Source organism: Micromys minutus, assembly GCF_963924665.1.
Source record: "Micromys minutus genome assembly, chromosome: 21".
Taxonomy (NCBI): domain Eukaryota; kingdom Metazoa; phylum Chordata; class Mammalia; order Rodentia; family Muridae; genus Micromys; species Micromys minutus.
This window is the reverse complement of record NC_137956.1, coordinates 50,015,741-50,033,388: the sequence shown is the minus strand read 5'-3', so window position 1 is coordinate 50,033,388 and position 17,648 is coordinate 50,015,741.

Below are 17,648 nucleotides of genomic sequence, written 5' to 3'. Positions count from 1 at the left end.
TCTGGTCCAGCTCATGGATTTAAAAGGAATAGTACCAACTTCAAGCAGAAGCCTCATATTCTGTGATGCAGACACAGGAATGTTAGGGAGGCAAAGACCTGGTCCCCAAATAAAAAGGGATGGGCCACAGAATTCAGTTGCTGAGCTCAGTATTTGTTGGGCTCCCCCCAATCTCTGATTTTCATTTTAACTACCCAACAATAGTTTTAAGCCCGTGAGTATTTTTCTAAGCAGATACATTGACTTGTCCCAGAAATTCTCCTTGCCGCATCCTTCAGGCAGCTGTGACCACAATTAGTCAGAAATACTCCTTATTTGTACACAGACCGCTTCCTCGTGACACTGTGTAGAATCAGGAAGCTCTGCTCTGCCAGAGCTACAAACTTAGGGAGCGTCCACAGAGAAGCCACGCCTAGGATATGCCACCTCAAGGCCTCCAGAGAGGAGGACAGTGTGACAGCGACTGTCCTGTGGTTGGAGGCTGCAATGGAACCCAGGGCGGCAGCAGCAGGACAGGTGACTAGCTGGCTAATGTCCCCTCTGCTCCAGGCTCACTGTGAGGACAGGAAGATACCAACCTGCAATTCAAACCAGGCTCCTGTAACCTAACAGCTTCCGCCATGGTGACCCCAGACCTCCCCGCACACCTGACACTTTCTAAGCAAGGCTGAGGTTCACAGCGGGGACAGGCTTTGTGTCCCTCAGCGTCCAAGTTCCACACTGAAGCAGGAGGGATGGGAAGAAGGGCGGGCACAAAGAGAACTGTGAAAATAGGGTAAAGAGGGAGAGGTGGAGGAGGATGGGGAAGAGAAACGGAGAGAAAGAAGTAATGGAGAGAATGATAAACAGGGAAAATAGAAAGACCAGAAAGAAATAAGTCTTTGGTTTAAAAAAAAAAAAAAGGGGGAGCGCTGTTTCCTAGAAAAACTATCTACCTGTTCAAACCTCGATTTTTCCACACCCTGCATACCAGGTGCGGAAAGCGAGCTTAGCTGGAACCTCGCCTAAGAACATCTGTCGGACTGGAAACCGCCCTAAGAATAGCACAGCTGGTGTCCCAGGACTAATGAGCTCACCCCACGTGACACCCCACGTGACTACCCTGCCTCCTTCCTCTGCAGCTCCTCCCGGGAGGGAGATGGGAAAGTCCAGCCCTCCCCCACACTTAGTCTTTATTTCCCTCGGGTCTTCATTCTTCCAGAAGCCACTCCCGCCGCTTCCCTGAGCTGCGAAGCTCAGACCCAACAATTCCTCCGAATAGACACGGCCTTAGCCTGAGAGGTAAGCATGGGAGAAAGACGAGCCCCATCGCTTTCGGGCCGGTCGCCCTTAAGAGGTCAATGCTATGCTGGTGAAAGAACCAATTCCCTGAAATAGCCAACTTCTCAAAGTAGCAGCCACCTGGTGGATCCAAAAAGCCCCAAAGAGCTGTGTGCACAAGTAGAGATGAAAATGGGGAGTCTGGAGAGCGCTCGGCCGGTACAGTGCTTCACAAACACGAGTCCCAGCACCCACAGAGACAGGATAGCCCAGGTCTGACCAGAGACACTGATACAGTCTGGGGGTCTTGCTCAGGCTTGTTTTCTTCTGCCAGTTAAAGTTAATCTGCCTAGACATCAGCCCCTAACTGCCAGAAACACAGACACACAAACTCAAGAATATGTACACACAACTAAAAGTCCTGTGGCACAGTGAACGGTCACTCCAGGAGCCTCTGTGACTGGGTTTGGGCAGCCCAGGGCTCGTTTCCCATAGGCCAGGAACATTCCTCCAGACCTGGGAAGGGGGCAGAGAGGGGAACAGACTGATGAGGGGACAAGCCTGGGAGGTGTGACCCTGTCTGGTGTCTGCTCTGGAAACTAACCCCACCACCCTGCACGTTGAAAGACCTTCCTGCATTTTCAGAAACTGCACCTTGGCACAGGATGGGGAACCCTGGCAGGAATCCATAGCAGGGGATTCCTAGTGGTGCTGAGGTTGTCTCCATGGCAACCGGAAGAAGCGCTGGCTCTGGGGCAACAGATCCAGACTGCCAGAGGGGCATCTCTCACTCACTAGAGAAAGACAAAGAAGGGCCCTTGTCAAAACCACACTCAGTAATACACAATGGCACACACGCAGTCTTGAGGTTAACAAATTACCAAATTCCACCCCTGTCGACCAGGTAATTATACCCATAGTAATTACCCAGCTAGCTGAAAGGTGGGTAATGATTAACCACCCAACAGTGCTCTACACCAGGACGATGGTGCTGCTGGCTTCATTTAAACCATACATGAGTTGTGCAAGTCTTGACAAGCTTTGGTTTACAACGCCAGGGCAGCTCAAGGCTAACACCCACAAACAAGCAAACACACAAACAACATCAGCAACAACCCCAGGCCCGGGGGCGCGGCCAGGCTGAGGAGAGCTTGCCTGACGCTTGTGATGCCCTGGGCTGGAGCCTGTATACTGCCAAACATTGGTTTACATTACCTGAAGGAACATCAGACAGACTCTGTCTCCTTTTCTGGAACAGTCAGGACACTGAACAGACCCAGCCGCAGGACCTGACACAGGCGACTTCCCTCGCAGGACGAGGCAAGCCAGAGCCTGGAACGTGGCTACTTCCATCTTTGTCCTTTCGGTTTTTGTGGGTCACATATCCAGGGCGAGCTGCCCTTTCTCATCTCTTACCGGAAACTGAGCCAAGAGCAAAGCCCAACAGTGCCGATCCTGTCTCGAATTAAGCTTTGCTTATTTTGCCCCTCGTACCCCACCCCTCGCCCCCACCCCCACCACCGGTCATCTTCCCGGAGTCTTTAAAACACAGCATTAGAAGAACCACTTATCCTGAGGGAGGATCTGGCTCCGTGGTAGATGCACGCTTAGTGGGCTTGAGGCCCCGAGTTCAAGTCCTGACTCAAAAAAAAAAGACTGATCTTAATTCCGAGATTATTTTCATTCTCCTCTAAACTCCGGACCCTAGGCAAGTGCCTGAGTCAGAAGAACAACACACGCTTCAGAAACAGGTAAAAAAAAAAAAAAAAAAAAAAACACTCAGGTTTGCTCCAACACCACCCAAAGACTGGATAACAGTCGCCTTAAGGGACCACCTACCAAGGTGTGTGTGTGTGTGTGTGTGTGTGTGTGTGTGTGTGTGTGTGTGTGTGTTTGTGTGTGTGGCAGCCACAACACACATATGGAGGATACAGGACAATTTCAGGAGTTGGCTCTCTCCTGTGGGCATCAGGGATAGAACTCAGGTCCTCGGGCTTGGCCGCAAGCCCCTTCACTTCCTGAGCCAGTCAGCCAGTCCCACTCATTTCACTTCACAGCCTGAGGGGTTCCCACCTGAGAGCAGACAAATGAACGAGAACCCCTTCATAGGTTTTAATTACATCTCACACCGGCGGTGCCCCTTTGTGTAACACGTCCACAGCTCTGGCCTCTGTCGGTATGAAAAGCATTCTTCTGAAATCCTCCAGCACGGATTTGTGCACCAGTCTCCTTTGCCCAACATTCTGTCTGCAACACTCAGGTGTTTGTTGAGTGCATTCATGTCTCATTCCGTCTCTTGGCTGAGTAATACTCCATCGTGTGGCTTGTTCCCGGAGTCACCCACTGAACGGCATTTGGAGGGTCCAGTGGGGGGCGGGCTCTTGTGAGTGGAGCTGCTATGGAGTAGGTACCAAAGCACTCGCTTTGAGGAGATGCTTAAAGTCAGCCCGCCTCTGGGTACCAGGGGATGTCCAGGCTGACATTTTTGTTGTTGTTCCTTAAAGATGGGGTCTCATGTGCAGCCCAGGTCCTGTAGTCCAATCTGACAGACTCCAGACTGTCTCCTGAGTGTAGGATTCAAGGCCTGCCTGTACCACACCCCCACCCCATCTGCTCTTTCTGTGGTGTGATTGACACACTTTCTTCTCCTTCAGCACTCAGTCTGTCAACCGTCTTATCCTTTCTCGCCAGGCTGCCCAGGGATCTTTGCTAACAGAAGCGGCCTTAACAGTCCAGCCCTCCGCCCCACCACCATGTCACAGAAAAGGACAGAAACGTCCCTGATCCAGGTTCACTTGCTTCAGGCACCAGAGAAGTATGGATGATGTCCTAAAGGGAACCTGCAGAGGGTCAGGCGCCACGTGCTGGCGTAAGGTGTCCTCGTGCCTGACTAGTATGCAAGATGCCCTGGACCCAGCTCTGAGCACCAGGTAAACCTGGTATGCCGTGACTCCAGAACGTCGGAGGTGGAGGCAGGAGGATCAGAAATGTAGGGTCACCCTTGACTACACAGTGAGTTTGAGGCCAGCCTAGGATACACAAGACCCTCTCTCGAGGACAAACAAGCAAATAACACAGCTGCCCGGGTGTTTCAGCTCCTACTGCCAATCCTGACGACCGGTTCCCTCCCCTGTCCCACACTGGAAAGAGAAAACTTCCTCTGCCAAGTTGCCCTCTGAACTACAGGCAGGAGTATACACACACACACAGACACTCACACACACACACATACACACACAGACACTCACACACTCACACACACACAGACACACACACAGACACACACACACACATACACAGACACTCACACACACACACACAGACACACACACACAGACACACAGACACACACACACACACACACACACACACACACAATGTAAAGACTTCCCTGATACATTTGGACAAAAGTTCTCCACAAAAATAAATAATGAAATAATGTCTCCAAAGCTTAATGTCTTGGCTGAAGTTCAGGAAACCAGGTGGCATGAGAGCAAATTTCTGCATGCCTACTGTGATGCCTACTGTGTTCCAACACATTCTTGCATACCTACTGTGTGTAAGCACATACTCAGCCTCCCACAGAATCCTATCAGTCACTGTGAGAACTCTCCTTCTGGCTCCTTCCCCAGCTCTCCTCCCTTCCTGAGCTTTGCAACTTTGCTGGATCCTTCCTGAAACACATGGACTAAAGACTTTACTGTCCCAAACATGGCACCTTGGAGATCTGAGGAGCACATCATGCCCCTTTGGGAGCACTCCCATCAGAGCCAACTGTGACGGTTTTGCTTCATACAAGCACAACCTTGACCCTGCTCCTCACCCACCCTCCAGCACCTCCTACACCTCCAGCCTTCCTTCCCCCTACACATCACCCCAAATGCCGGCTTCTTCCCACTCAGCTAGGACCTACCATGCAAGCGGAAGTTACCCTCCCCCAGTCTGAGAAAATGCTTTCTCAGCAGGTCTCGGGCACCATGGAGACCAAAGTGGCTGTGGACACTCACACACTGGCTTGGGATACTTTTACCACAGCAAAGTCAAACCCCCACTTTGCCATGAGGCTTCTTTTTGGAAAATCTATAGATTCAACCCTTTCTGCCCCAGGGACCACGTGGGGGAATCCTTGGGGTTCCTGGGGGTGGTGAGTTGTCCTCACATTTGCTTCTGGTGGGCACTATCTGCCATGCTGGCCTCTGCCAGATAGAATTTGACATGTACAAAAATAACCACACTCCAAGGAAGATTTCTAAATTTCTTTTTGCTTCCTTTTGTAGGGTTGGGACTCGAACCCAGGACCTTGTGCAAGCTACGCAAGTGTTCCACCCCTGAGCTGCAAATGCAACTCTTGTCGCTTTTGTATGTGCGTTCTTGCTTCCTATCCAGTCTCAGCTGGGGAGCTGGGGGGAGGGGGAGGTGCTCGGTGTGTAAAGCACTGATTATTACAGCCTGAAGACCTGGGTTCAGATCCCAAGACCTACCTGACACCGAGCACTTGGTGCACCCGTATCCCCCGTGCTCCCTCTGTTAGATGATAGGGAGAGAAGATGAATTCCCTAGGAGCTCCCTGAGCTAGCCTGGGGTACACAACACCAAACAACAAAAGGGAGACCCTGTCCCAAATAAGGTGACAGGTGAGAACCAATGCCCAGGGCTGTCCTCTGACCTCCACACACGTGTCAAGTTCCCCACGGCAATATTCAGTATCTAAAGCGTCCCCACCTAGAATTTTTACCTTATTCAGCCAACTTTTTTTTTTAAGGTCTTGCTATGTAGCCCAGGCTAGCCTCAAACTAGATCCAATCCTCCTGCTTCTCTGCCATGGTGGGAGATGCCAGGGACAAAAGGAGCCGCCACAGACAAAAGGAACTTAGGGAGGAGAAGGTATATTCATCTTACACTCCCAAGCCCCAGTTTGTCATTGAGGAAAGCTGGGTGTGGAAGTTGTGGGAGCCTGGAGGCAGGAATGGAAGCTGAAGCCACAGAAGGACAGGACTTGCTGACACACCTTGAAAGGTAGAATGATATCAAGTTTCAGATTTGAAGATTTATTTATTGTATGCATTAGAGTAAATACAAATGGATGTGAGCCACCACATGGCTGCTGGGATTTGAACCCAGGACCTCTGGAAGGCCCTGAGTTCAATTTCCAGCAACCACACGGTGGCTCACAGCCATCTTTAATGAGATCCAATGCCCTCTTCTGGTATGTCTGAAGACAGCTACCATGTACTCATACATTAAATAAATAATTTTTAAAAAGCATCCCTCTTGTTTTCTCAAATCAGCCGAGCTGTTTCCTTAAATATGCAACAACAAACAGTACGTTTCCCACAAGACATCTCTGGAATGCCTGTATCCAAGCATCCTGTCCAGAGGGATTTTCCTAACGTCTTGGGACTATGGCAAAGTTAACTCTTTCTCTTCAAAGCCTAAATAGGGAAGTTGTCAGGGGCACAAAAACCATTGCCCACCTCAATGGTTGATGGTGCCAAGGCCTCTCCATGCTGTGTCTGTTCAGGAAAGACAGCACACTGGCCAGAGTAGACAGCCCACAGTGTGTAGGTACCAACTCCTGCATTTCCTAATCACCCTCTGAGACCAGGTGACAATTCAGGAACAGTCAAAGAATACCTGGTGTTGTGTGACAAAACTTTTCTTGGGGAGATGTAACATACACATCTACTCACCCCAATTAGGAAGACCAAAGGATGGACCACGCCAAAGTCTAACTTGGTGAACCGTGAGTTTATGGGGTTACTTACAGGAATATGGGTGAGAGATTGTTTACAGGAATGTGGGTGAGGGGTTACTTACAGAAGCAGAAATGACTCAGATAATTGCATCTCCTGCCCCAGCATGGGTGACGGCTCACAAGCTGGGAAACTGGAGCACACTGCAGATCAGCAGACAGCTCAGAAGTTGGTAGGCAACCTCTCCAGGTGCCCCTATTGCTCTAAAACTCTCTCAGGCACCTCAGTCAGTTTCTGCTCCTCTCAGGTATGGCATCTGAGCTGCCTTTGAAGTTCAACTTTGTCCAGCCTGAGGGAAACTCTCAACTTTTAATGTGTATTCTTAGAGGGAGGGACCTAGTGACTTTAGTCTGTTTCAGGGACTTCCTGAAGCTATTCTGAGTTGCCAACCTTCTTGCAGGATGGAATGCTTTAACCTCTTAGGAAACTTACACAACATGGGGGGGGTAAGCAAGGGTAGGGGTGAGGCTGCAGAGGTGGACTGGGGTAAGGTCTAGGGAGTGTGAGTGGGGTTGGGTTGAGAGTGGGGGGATGATGAAATGGTCAAATACTAGCACAGCATGAATAAAGCCCTGCCTGGGTTTGATCCTCAGAGAAAAGAGAGGGTTTTATGCTGGGTTCAACACTTCTAGGCACCGATCTCCAAAGAGCAAAGGAAGGCTCACCAGTGCACTACACTTCGTCCAGACTGTAAGATCCAAAGCCTTTTACATTAGTCATGGCAAACACCTGTTACGCCAGCACTCCGGAGGCAGAGGCAAGCGGATCTCTGTGAGTTCAAAGTGCTGAGCTAAATGAATGAATGAATGAATGAATGAATGAATGAATGAATGAATGAAAAATGGTTGATAAAAAAAATTAAAACCGTTCTTTTGACTAATGGATGAAAAACCCTTGTGTTCATGAAGCCAACTTGTCTGACACCCACAGTATCTGGCATCTCGGATAAAACACAGCACCCCCTAGGTAGAGGGGTGAGCTGACAGGGACCTCTGCCCTGTTCCCAACACCCAAGCTGAGGAGACTCACAACCACTTGGAGCTTCAGCTCCAGAGGATCCAGCACCTTCTGATCTCTGAAGACACCAACACTCACATGAACACACTCACACACACACACACACACACACACACACACACACAAAACTTTTTTTAAATCTTTTTAAAATATTAAGATAAAACATTCCAGGCCAGAATGAAAATGCCCACTGTCCTGGCATGGTCCTCTGCTCTCTGCGCCACCCAGGACATCTGTCCCCACCCAGGCTCACAGACACAGCCCCGTGAGTCACACATACCGGTCCCCTCCTGTTCCCCTTCACACGCTGCTCTAAAACCACCATGGGATATCCTGGATCACAGGTCACAGGCTTGAGTTTGTTTGTTTGCTTGTTGTTTTTTACTCCTCTGGCACAAAGTTCACCAATCCATCCACATAAGATGGCACGCACCCGCCCATCCCTGTAGCGAAAGCAGGGCCTCCATTTTCTTGCCCTGACTTATCAGTAGAGAAAGACCCCTAAGTGGACCCTCTGAGAATAAATGGCTCTTCATATCACGACCCCCCCCCCAAAGTTCCCAACTCAAAGGTCGCAGCCTATATTTGCCGTGAGACATCCCCACACCCAGGATGCAGAATGAGATCATGAGCCGGCGTGTGGCTCACGGTAAAGTGGAGGTTGCTCTGTGCATGGCTGTGGGCTGCATCCCCAGTACCACAGAGTTCACAGACCTCTTCCTCTCCTACCTCCACCAACTGGAATTCTGGGTACATACCCAAAGGAAATGAATGCCGAGACCCAGTGCGTTACCTGTATGACAAAGGTCACGGCGATGTGAACCATGGTGGCCAGTGAAGGAAACCCCAGTGACCGTTACTGGACGAAGTACTATTCAGCCTTGCAAAAGAAAGCTGACACATACGTCAACAAGGACAACAACAAAAACTAACTTATACTGGGCAAATAAACCAGATGCCGAGGACAATGACATCACTTATTTGGTGTTACCTGCGTGGTGGTGGGGGGAGGGTGGTCATCAAGAGCTGCGAAGGAGAGATATATTTAATGGGTGGTGTTTCAGTTGGGGATGGTGAAGAAGGTTCTGGAAATGTTGGTGAAGGTCTCCACACAACAGAGACGTACTTAATGCTACATGCGGAAAGCAGTTAAAACGATGTAAGTATACTTATTACATAAATATGTAATGTATATTTAAAAATGGATTTTTAGGTGAAGTAAAAAAATGATTGTCCTAAGGAAGACCTAGGTTTTCTGTTATCTCACATTAAGGACTTAGGTAGCTTTGAGCAAAGACACAAGGAGTTGCCAAGGATTGGCTGCCTGCTCTCCTCCAGACACACTCCGGGGGAGCCTGAGGGCTGTGTGGCTTCCTGAAAGGCGGGCAAGAGGAGCTGGCACACACTGGCCTTGGATCTTACCTTCCCACACAGTGTGTGAGCAGAACTTTAGATCCACTGAACAACTAAAGAAAGGGTGGGTGTGTCAAAGGCCCAGCTGAGAACGGGGCAGATCCGGTGGGTGAATTCTGAAGAACTCAGAAAGGCTGGGCTGGGGCTGAGGTGATGGAGTGTTTCTCCCTCCGGCACCCACAGAGCCCTGGGTTTGGTCCCCAAGCACTGCTTCAAACCTGACATGGTGACAGACACCTGTGATCTCCACAGTCAGAGGTCAGAAGTCCAGTCATCTTCAGCTACATGACAAGTCTGAGGCCAGCCTGGGCTACATGAGACTGATCATAAAACAAGTCCTCTTTGTGTGTATATGTCTGTGCGAACACGTGTGTGTCTAGGTGTATAGGCATACGTAGATAAGCATGTGCATGTATGTGTACATGAACAGGCATAGTTGCTGAGGCAGGTGGAGCGTTCCTGGCTGACTGCCCTTTGGGGCTGCTCTGGACGCTGATAATGGCAAATCTGTCCTTTCTCTCTCCGGCTCCTCCCATTTTACAGTTCATTGCCCAGGATTAAAGGAAGGTGGGGGTGGGGAAGGAGTGGGTTCAATAGTCTTTCCCAAAAAACACTAAGCCCCTTCCTCTCAGTGCCCAGCAGGGGTGAATGCAAGGACTGCTGAGCCCCTCCCCACCAGCTCTGTCAAACAGGGAAGAGCTTACCTTTCCCCCCAACATCCATAAGGTCTGATCAGCTCAGAAAAGAACCTGTCTGCGTAGCAAACACATTGAGATGACTGTACTGGAGATGTGTGGGAAATGCAGGTTCAGATTTAGCAGGGCTGATATTCTGCAGATCTAAGAAGCTTCTGGATTGACAGAATGGTGCTGATGGTGGTGATGATGGTGATGGTGGTGGTGGTGATGATGATGGTGGTGATGGTGATGATGATGATGGTGGTGATGGTGGTGATGGTGGTGGTGGTGATGGTGGTGATGGTGGTGGTGGTGATGATGATGATGGTGATGGTGGTGGTGGTGATGGTAGTGATGATGATGGTGGTGGTGGTGATGGTGGTGGTGGTGATGATGGTGGTGATGGTGGTGGTGATGGTGGTGGTGATGGTGATGGTGGTGGTGATGGTGGTGGTGATGATGGTGGTGGTGATGATGGTGGTGGTGGTGGTGGTGGTGATGGTGGTGGTGATGGTGGTGGTGATGGTGGTGGTGATGATGGTGGTGGTAAACGCTAGTGATTACAAGGACGATGACAACCACAATGCCCTCTGACCCCATTCTGAGAAATGAACCCTCTACACGCCTGAGGTCTGCCTGTGCCAGTAACACAGGGACCAGAATTTACACAGAAACAATGGAGACTAAACGCCCTCATAAGCACTACCCTCTTTAGCCACTCCTAGTCAGGACACAGCCGCCTCCTTCCACCGTGAAGCCGAGCTCTTAGCTCCTTGGCACAGATGAGCCCTCTGTGCTCTCTCAGCTCGGACTTATCTCTGTGAGGACGGCTGACACTCCTGCAGCTTGGAAGACTCTGTCCCTACTCCCAAAGAAGTCTCCTGGGATCTTTAGACAAGCAAGTCCGGGACGGATCCCACACCCCCACAGAAACGCCTCACTCAAGTAAGACCAAACTACACCCAGCATTAGAGAGACTGCCTCTCGTTGGCCACATCCCAAGCCGGAAACAATTTCTTCAGGATCCATAAGAGAAGGAGAGGAGCCTGTACTGGGCCAAATGTACTGTCTCAGCGCTGGAGGACGACTCAGCAGTTATGAACAAACGTTGCTCTTACAGAAAAGACCAGGCCTCAGAGCCCGGCACCCACATCAAGGGGCCTGACTACCTGACGCTCCAGGGGCTCTACCGCCCTCTTCCAACCGCCTCCGGCACTGCACGCATGAACAAGCACACAGAGACAGGCATACACGTTACACGTCACTTTTTAAATTAAATAAAAACCTGACCTCTCCCAGAATGTTCAACAGTGCACATCATCTGGGTACCACCATATTCTTGCTAAGAAAAAACTGCCTAGAAGGAGAAATATGGAGGCATATTTCAATCAACATGATCACGTTATCTAGTACTAAAGTTCAGGACTCAAGGCAGGGAACAGTGACACTAAGGTACCGGGAAGAGTGGGCAAGATAAGGGCACAAAGTTCAGAAAATCCAGTCAAATCATACAGTTCACACATTCGGGGCTATCTCCAAATAACTCTTTTTCTTAATGTTAGTGTACAGATGTGTGTGTGTGTGCACATGTGGGTGCCTCAGATGTCATTCCTTAGAAACTACCTTGTGTTTTGACACAAAGGTCTCTCGCTAGTCTGGAGCTCAGCTACTGGGCTGAACGGATTGGCTAGAGAGCCCCAGGGATCCACTTATCTCTTCCTCGGCAGTGCCAGAATGACCCAGAATGACCGTCTGAGGCTGCCACGCACGGACGGAACACAAGTTGCACCTTACGGATCGGGGTCATCTACCCATCCCTGATTCTTAAGAAAGACGAGATGAGGGATGAGAAGGAGAGAAAAGGTGAGAGGAAACAGACAGAGAGAAGCCGAGACTAAGCTGGAGAAAGAGGTTGATTTAAAGTCTCCTGAACACAGGCAGCACGGTCTAACACGGCAGTCCAAGCCATTTATACGGTGGTGGCGACTCTGACATCCCTAGTTATTCAGTGTCCACTTCCGGTTTGGCACAACACTCCCTCTGGTGAATTCTCTCCTGCTCATGAATGTTCTGATGTACCACGCATCTAGGGCCCGAGGACGGCCTAGAAATGAGTGGCCTCCAGGCCTCTCGGGCTGGGAATATGCACACATCACGTTCCACTGCTTGACACCACAGTCAAGGCACGTAAGGAAGAAACACCAACACACACGCAAGAGGCAAAGAATCCATTGTGGTGGGGAAGTGAGCTGGCAAGAGATGCTGGGAGATGGGCCCCCGAGAGACCCCATTTTCAACTGTAAGCACAAAACAGTGAAGGAACCGGAAGAAGTGGGGCACAGAGGCCACCCCTAGTGACACATTTCCTCCAGCAAGGCCGCACCTCCTAAACTTCCCCAAACTGCACCACCAACTGGGAACCAGTGTACAAGTGCCTGGACCTGCAGGGGATATCAGTCACTTGAACCACACAGCAGACTTACTAAGCTGGACAGCTTTTAGCATGTCAGGGAAGGCAGGATGCATTTGAATTAAAGCACCTTTACATCAAAGCGCAAAGAGACCTGGTGGGGTGCAGTGGCTCAGGCCTGTGGTTTCTGTGGTGGGGAGGCTGAGGCTGGAGCACCCTGAACACAGGAGTTGACAACTAGCTTAGAGCAACCTGACATTCTCAAATAGCAAACAAATCCACACGGTGGGGGTGGTGTATACCTTTATCCCAACCCTTGGGAAGTGGAGGCAGAGGGATTAGGAATTCAAGATTAACCTTGGCACCATAGTATGCCTGCTGTCAACCTGAACTGCAGGGCCCCCTCGCCACCACCAAAAAAAAAAGATGAATCCTGCATTCTGGTCTTCATCACAGTAATATGACTCAGAAAAGCATCAGAGGCCATGGCCAAGCCCCCAGCCCCTCTGCCAGCTTCCCGAACCTTAGCGCCCATGGGAATGAGTTAGAAGCACTGAGATTAGCCATTCAAGCCGGCAGCCACCTGAGAAACCGCTGCTACAAGTAAGGGCCGCACCTCCCTAAGTTCTTAGAAAGGTGAACAAGGCGGCCCGGGAGCTGTCCCGCTGGCCCAAAGCCTAGCAGAGGATGCTGAGATCTGCCCACCCACCCTCTCGCCTGGATCCCTGTTTAGCAGCAGCAGCACCCGAAGTAAGCAAGCTTCCCGCCAGTGCCAGCAGGGCATTCGGAGAAAACAAAGCCAGGCCTGAGGCAGCTAAACACTAAGTCTCGCCTTAGACCTTCAGGCGGACGCGCCGGCGCTCACGTACACCACATACTTGGACAGACCTTTTCAAGGCTGAAAGTGACCCCCACTTGGGTACCCCTGCTAGGAGGACGAGCTGGAGCATTGTTCAGAAAGAAAGCAAGCAGAGGAGGAGCCAGCAACACTCATTCATCTTCGCACCTCCCACCGGCAGAGCTAACCCCAAACTACAAAGTAAAGTTGAAGACCCATGCGGCCCTTCCAGGGGAGATCAGTCTTCTTAAATCTCCAAAAAGGAGCATCCTTTATCCTCCTCCCCCACCACCACCACAGAGACGTGAACAGGCGGGGTCCATTTTCAAACACATGGGGCATAGATAGGCTCAGGCTTAGGGCAGAGACCAAAGTGTGTTTCAAAGGCCTGAATATGGAGGGCTCAATCTGGAGAGCCCTCAAGAAGGTGGGAGGGAAGACTTCGCTCCACAGAGTTGACCTCTGACCTCTACACAGTATCATACACACAGTAATAAGTGAAAGCAAAAGGCCTGAGTGTGTGTTTATAGCCAGCAGTGAGTTTTAAGAGAGCCTCACCCTTGAAGCCTGGCTCACCCCGCCTGGAGAGAAAAAGGCCTCCCCTGGTAGGAAATGCAGCCACCAGCTCAACCATTGTCTTATCAGACGCCTGGAGGAACTCAACAATTAGGCCTTTATGAAACACCCAGAGTCTAGAGGAGCCAGAGGCCTCCTCTGCACCTGGGGAGTGGGAGGTCAAGGTCAGGGAGCTCAGGTGGTTCCGGCCAGAACCATCTAGCAAGGCAGAGGACTTCAGTGTGCAAGACCAGAGGCAGCCTCAGAATGTCGAGAAAGAAGTCTTCATTCAGTGGCTCACTGCAAGATAGCTGCCATTTGGAAACCGAAAGTTTGAAACCCCTTTCATTGTGAGTCAAGAGCCCTGTCGCTCTCAAACAGTACCTGACTTGACTTATACTATAAACCTATAAAAGCAATAATTACTATAATATATCTTAATTATTCCCACCAGGACTTTACAAAAGTTTCACTGTAAGCACATTCAGACCTGAGAACCGCCGCCCCCCCCCCCCAATGACCTGCAAACTATCATAGAAAACAAACCAACCAACAAAAAAACACCAACTCTGTATTCCTTCCGTCGGCCCAGTTGAGTTTGGGGGACCAGGATACATGGTACAGGCCGGTAAGACGGGCTAAGTTAGGGACAAGGTCACACAACCTGCAGAGGGGGTGAATCTCAGCTTTCTCCTTCCCACTCCAAGATCAGTGTCCTTACCTCAGGGGGGTGGAGACACCGTCCAAGGGGAGAGCTCAGCTCTGAGCAGGAAACCAGACCCCAACGGTCCCCAGGGCATCAAACAGGAAATGGGCCTGGTGCCTGGCCAAGTGGCCAACAGCAACCCAGCCCTTGGCAAACCTGCTCTGCCTCGACCCGGGCGTTGTAAGTCAGTTTAGCACCCCTGGGCCCAGTTCTGATCTACGGCTGCTTCTCCACTTGCCTGGGCTTCTCTGTGAGAGAGCTGGAGTCAGAGGTCACAGAGGCTACTGCCTTTAGTGAGAGACCAAAGGGGAAGGCAGCTGTCTGTTGTCCTGCCCACCTCCATCTGTCACCTCCACCCCAACAGAGACCGCCCCAATGCACTCATGCACGCGCGTGTACACACACACACTCAGGGGCACTGGAGGCTGCTCAGATCTCAGTCTGCCCCCTCCTTCTTGGCCCTTCTGGTAGTTAGAAATTGGAAAGGACCCTATGCCTAACCTGTTTCCTTATGGCTTCTTCCCACCTTCCCTGGACCAGAAAGACCGTGTAGGAAAGAACATGGGTCCTGGCTACCCTCTACAGACAGGACGGTCAACGCTTACACAGTTTCAAAGTTTGCAAAGCAACTTAGGAAAGCAATAAACAAACAAAAGCCCAGAGGCTTCAGCATCCATCCATTTTTCCTGCTCAAAGTGGGCAGTAAAAGTCTCTGTCTGAGCAAGCCCGGCAACTGTTTCTAAAGCTGAGGCTTAAGGGGCTGGGGGAGCGCCTAGGCCAGGGAACTTTAAAAATCTTCCCTTAACAAGAACGAAAAATTTGTTTGTCCTGACATTTGCTTTTTACCCTCAAGAGGCTGACCTTGGAGACGACACAGAATTGTACAACAGAAGTAAAAGAAGTGACCCAAAGTGAACTCCTTCACTTTCAGGTTGGAAAGGGGTCCCTAGGCGCACGACGTCATTTACGAGAAGTTCGGGCGGCGAGTGAGAATGTGGGTGCTGCGCGCGCTCGGGCCCCGGGCTCTCTGAAGGTCGCCGGACTGTCACCTAGGCTGCCGGGGCCCAAAATCAGAGTACACGCGGCGTGGCCTTAGGGTACCTTTCCGGGTGTCCCGGGTCCTGCAGGTGCCACTGGGGAGAAACCCGGCTGTAGCCCCTCCCCAGCTGCAGGCCGGGACCTCGGGCGACTTACCCGCAGGAGGCGCGGGGGCGGCGGGCGCGGTCCCGGGGCCGGTGTCGCTCGTTGCTCCGCCTCGTTGTTCGCCCGGCCCCGGCCGCCGGTGGCTTGCGTTCCCGGGACTGCGGGGCTCGGCGTGGGCGGGTGCCCGGCGATCGGGGACGCTCCGGGGCTTTGCAGGCGCGTGTCACGGGCCGGGGGCGCGCGGGGGCGGGGGCCGAGCGGGCCCCGGGGTGGCGGGCGGGGGCGCGGCTGGGGACGGGGACGGGGCCGGGGACCGTGTCGCGGGCGCCGCAGCGCGGCCTCTCGCCATGGCTCCGCGCGGCCGGGCCTCGCGCCTCCCCTCGCGCTGCCGTCACCGCCCGACGCGCGCCGGGCCCTCCCCGTCCGTCCCCGCCCCGCCCTCCCCGCGAGGGCCGCCACCTGCAAGGCAGTCCTTGTGCGCGACCGTCCTCGGGTCTCCGCAGCGAGAGGCTCCGGGACCCCCAAAGCGCTGGCCTACTCAGCATCCCGGAGCGTGCGTCTGGGCCCGCGCGCGGGGGCTGCTTGGGACCCCACTGCCAGCCCTGTTGTCCTGGGGAATCAGCCCTGGAGTCAAGCACAGAATTAAGGACGCAGAGGGCCATGGACAAGCCTTGAGGGCAATGCCACCAAATGAGGAACTGGTGGGGGTAGCAGAAAGGACAAAGAAACCCTCCGGGAAGCAAATAATAAACAGGGCAGTTAACGAGGCCCAGCCTTTGCGGTCTGCCCACGGGTCACAGGGGACACTGGGCAAACTTGGAGAGGGCCCCAACCGGAACCAAAGATGCGGAGGCTATAAAACCTTCCAGACCCTCCAAGTTTCAGGGCTAGATAGAAACTGAATAGGAAAATTGTGCAGGCAAAAATCTACACTGAATGCTCACTGGGAATGTGGGGGAAGGGGCACTAGATATTTGCTTGAGCTGGCCCATTTTCCACAGACTTTCTCTCTGCACGTGTGTGTGTGGGGGGATAATGGCCATTCAAAGCACAGCTGGGGGACACTTTGGCCTCCAGGGAGAGGTGGGCATCATCCACATCGTCCTCAGAAGCCTTCTCTACCCAATGTTCCCAGGAGACTGAAGTTTCAGTAAACCCCTAAGAGCTACATTTATTAAAGGGGGGATAAGCTGTGTCCCCAAAATCCCCATGCCATAAAAAACACACGTGAGACCTGTCATGAATGGGTTGGCTGATGACGTGCCTAAATGACATTCTTTTACTGCACTGGGTGGTGTACAGAACACACCAGCTGCCCAGACTGAAATCTGCACTCCAAAATACTGGGTCAGTGTAGAATTTACTATGTGCACAGACAAGACCGTTAGGTTATTTGGGAAGGAAGACACATCCCAATGGGAGGAAGGGAGAAACTGAATAGGCCAAATATTATCAATGAGTCTGAGTATCAGTGGTTCAAGGTATTTTTGGTTTTTTGTTTTTTGGTATGTTGTGAATGCACTGTTGCTCACTGTCTTCAGACACACCAGAAGGGGGCATCATATCCCATCATAGATGGTTGTGAGTCACCATGTGGTTGCTGGGATTTGAAATCAGGTCCTCTGGAAGAGCAGTCAGTGCTCTTAACCACAGAGCCACCTCTCCAGCCCCTGGAGTATTTTTTATAGGTTTGAAGGTTTTTTTCTAAATACAAGGGTTTTCGAAAAACATCAAATAAGAGATGAGGCCAGGTGGACAGTGTGTGTGTGTATGTGTATGCATTTGTGTGGACATGTGTATACATGTGTATGTGCACATGTGTTCAGACACATGTGAGCACACACATGTGTGTGCAGGTGTGTGAAAATACTCGAGT